Genomic DNA, 4,268 nt, shown 5'->3' with positions numbered 1-4,268 from the left:
ATACAGTATGGAGCATCATGTGCAGTCATTATACAGTATGGAGCATCATGTGCAGTCATTATACAGTATGGAGCATCATGTGTGGTCATTATACAGTATGGAGCATCATGTGTGGCCATTATACAGTATGGAGCATCATGTAGGGCCATTATACAGTATGGAGCATCATGTGTGGCCATTATACAGTATGGAGCATCATGTGAGGTCATTATACAATATTGAGCATCATGTGAGGTCATTATACAGTATGGAGCATCATGTGTGGCCATTATACAGTATGGAGCATCATGTGTGGCCATTATACAGTATGGAGCATCATGTGTGGCCATTATACAGTATGGAGCATCATGTAGGGCCATTATACAGTATGGAGCATCATGTAGGGCCATTATACAGTACTAGATGGCAGCCCGATTCTAAAGAATCGGGAGTCTAGAATCCATATATACTTTATTTATTCACATGTAAGAATAATACAATTAATAAATAATAGTAAGAAAGAACAAAAAATGGCTGCACTTACCAGCTCTTGACAATTCTTGTTATTTAAGAAATTGCTGGGCAATAATGGACAATGTCCTTATGTGGCAAATAATAGAGCAATATACCCATATGTGGCAAAGAAGAGGTTAATAAACGGCAGTCTCTCAGTATAACAGTCAGTGAATAATAGGCAGTATATGGAGAAAACACCAAACAAAAGTTCAAAATTGGTGTGAAAATGTCACTGAACCACTTCACAACTAAATATATATAGTTTTGGTAAATGGTATTATCATTTTTTTGACGAAATTCGGCAGGAGCTTGAAGAGCAACGTCACTGGGCCCGCCTCCACGCAGTAGAAACTTGCTGTGAGGTAAAAATTCAAAAATCACACCAAAATGGCGGGCGGAGTGTGTCACAGTACGGCACGGTTCTGATTGGTCGCTCGCAGCAGGCGGCAACCAATCAGACACTGGACACTGTTGACACTGTTACTCCATATCAGCATGGGTTTATGAGAAATCTCTCCTGTCAAACCAATCTAATCAGTTTTTATGAAGAGGTAAGCTATAGGCTGGACCACGGTGAGTCATTGGACGTGGTATATCTCGATTTTTCCAAAGCGTTTGATACCGTGCCGCACAAGAGGTTGGTACACAAAATGAGAATGCTTGGTCTGGGGGAAAATGTGTGTAAATGGGTTAGTAACTGGCTTAGTGATAGAAAGCAGAGGGTGGTTATAAATGGTATAGTCTCTAACTGGGTCGCTGTGACCAGTGGGGTACCGCAGGGGTCAGTATTGGGACCTGTTCTCTTCAACATATTCATTAATGATCTGGTAGAAGGTTTACACAGTAAAATATCGATATTTGCAGATGATACAAAACTATGTAAAGCAGTTAATACAAGAGAAGATAGTATTCTGCTACAGATGGATCTGGATAAGTTGGAAACTTGGGCTGAAAGGTGGCAGATGAGGTTTAACAATGATAAATGTAAGGTTATACACATGGGAAGAGGGAATCAATATCACCATTACACACTGAACGGGAAACCACTGGGTAAATCTGACAGGGAGAAGGACTTGGGGATCCTAGTTAATGATAAACTTACCTGGAGCAGCCAGTGCCAGGCAGCAGCTGCCAAGGCAAACAGGATCATGGGGTGCATTAAAAGAGGTCTGGATACACATGATGAGAGCATTATACTGCCTCTGTACAAATCCCTAGTTAGACCGCACATGGAGTACTGTGTCCAGTTTTGGGCACCGGTGCTCAGGAAGGATATAATGGAACTAGAGAGAGTACAAAGGAGGGCAACAAAATTAATAAAGGGGATGGGAGAACTACAATACCCAGATAGATTAGCGAAATTAGGATTATTTAGTCTAGAAAAAAGACGACTGAGGGGCGATCTAATAACCATGTATAAGTATATAAGGGGACAATACAAATATCTCGCTGAGGATCTGTTTATACCAAGGAAGGTGACGGGCACAAGGGGGCATTCTTTGCGTCTGGAGGAGAGAAGGTTTTTCCACCAACATAGAAGAGGATTCTTTACTGTTAGGGCAGTGAGAATCTGGAATTGCTTGCCTGAGGAGGTGGTGATGGCGAACTCAGTCGAGGGGTTCAAGAGAGGCCTGGATGTCTTCCTGGAGCAGAACAATATTGTATCATACAATTATTAGGTTCTGTAGAAGGACGTAGATCTGGGGATTTATTATGATGGAATATAGGCTGAACTGGATGGACAAATGTCTTTTTTGGCCTTACTAACTATGTTACTATGTTACTATGTTACTTATCTCCGGACATTAGCTCCGGACATTAGCTCCGGACAGGAAGTTGGCACAAATTGCAGGAAGTAGTATTCTAGGCAATTATATATTAGATGTGGAGCACTGCGTAGCCATTATACAGTATGGAGCACTGCGTGGCCATATTTTTTTGGTTTTAATTATTGTATATGAAACAGTGTGATCAGCAGTGCTAAATGGGTTTGGTTGGGACTTGGATATGGGTGTGATTAGTTGTGAAATGGGTGTGGTCAGAGGCGTGGCCCAAAATTTGCCGCGGCGCACTATGTGCGCCGCAACCTTTACACCTTTTTCCCTTCTTCAAAAGTTGGCAGGTATGGTACCGCATTTCCCAGATCACAGCAAGTACCGCAAATCCCATAGGGAATGAATGAAACCAAACGCAGTGTTGCCGTAAGTGATCCGTTACGTGGCAGATGCAGAAAAACTGCCCCATCTGCTGCAAAAGGCAACTTTCACAACAGCGATTCTTGCCAAAGTCACTGCGGATAGTGTCATACTCACCAATGGGGGAGGCAGCACTAAGAGTGCCTAGGGCAGCAGAAACTCTAAATACAGCCCTGGCAGTGAGACTATGGATTCTTTACTGTAAGAGCAGTGAGACTATGGATTCTTTGCTGTATGAGCAGTGAGACTATGGATTGTTTGCTGTAAGAGCAGTGAGACTATAGATTCTTTACTGTAAGAGCAGTGAGACTGTGGATTCTTTACTGTAGAGCAGTGAGACTATGGATTCTTTACTGTAAGAGCAGTGAGACTATGGATTCTTTACTGTAGAGCAGTGAGACTACGGATTCTTTACTGTAAGAGCAGTGAGATTATGGATTCTTTACTGTAAGAGCAGTGAGACTATGGATTCTTTACTGTAAGAGCAGTGAGACTATGGATTCTTTACAGTAAGAGCAGTGAGACTATGGATTCTTTGCTGTATGAGCAGTGAGACTATGGATTCTTTGCTGTAAGAGCAGTGAGACTATGGATTTTTTACTGTAAGAGCAGTGAGACTATGGATTCTTTACTGTAAGAGCAGTGAGACTGTGGATTCTTTACTGTACGAGCAGTGAGACTATGGATTCTTTGCTTACGAGCAGTGAGACTATGGATTCTTTACTGTAAGAGCAGTGAGACTATGGATTCTTTACTATAAGAGCAGTGAGACTATGGATTCTTTACTGTAGAGCAGTGAGAAAATGGATTCTTTACTGTAGAGCAGTGAGACTATGGACTCTTTATTGTAGAGCAGTTTGACTATGGATTCTTTACTGTACGAGCAGTGAGACTATGGATTCTTTGCTGTGCGAGCAGTGAGACTATGGATTATTTACTGTAAGAGCAGTGAGACTATGGATTCTTTAATGTAAGAGCAGTGAGACTATGGATTCTTTACTGTAAGAGCAGTGATACTAAGGATTCTTTGCTGTAGAGCAGTGAGACTATGGATTCTTTACTGTAAGAGCAGTGAGACTATGGATTCTTTACAGTAAGAGCTGAGAGACTATGGATCCTTTACTGTGTGAGCAGTGAGACTATGGATTCTTTACGGTAAGAGCAGTGCGATTATGGATTCTTTGCTGTATAAGCAGTGAGACTATTTGTAAACTGCAAAAAAAAATAACATTCTTGGATAGATAATCAATATTAGATCTATGAGGGTCTAATAGATGGCCCCCACAATCAATAGATTGGAGGTACTGTGGTGCACTGGAAGTGGCCCCGCTCCATATAATGGGTTGTGACCAGGAATTACTCACATCCACTTGTCTAGAACAAAGGACAGATCCATGCCATTTCTGTGGCCACTTTTAGAAACTCGTTAGGAGGAGTAGTGATCTCTACTTCCACAATCTGATAACACCAAGTCACTGAAAACCCTGATAATTATGGCAATTTCGAACACGTTTTTAAGTATCTCAACAAAATGGACGTTTCTTCTGAGGTTGTTTCCTTTTAGTTGGCAATTTTCCT

This window comes from Ranitomeya imitator, chromosome 5 (genome assembly GCF_032444005.1).
Source record: "Ranitomeya imitator isolate aRanImi1 chromosome 5, aRanImi1.pri, whole genome shotgun sequence".
Lineage (NCBI taxonomy): Eukaryota > Metazoa > Chordata > Amphibia > Anura > Dendrobatidae > Ranitomeya > Ranitomeya imitator.
The sequence above is the reverse complement of the archived record's forward strand: the minus strand, read 5'-3'. Positions refer to the sequence as shown.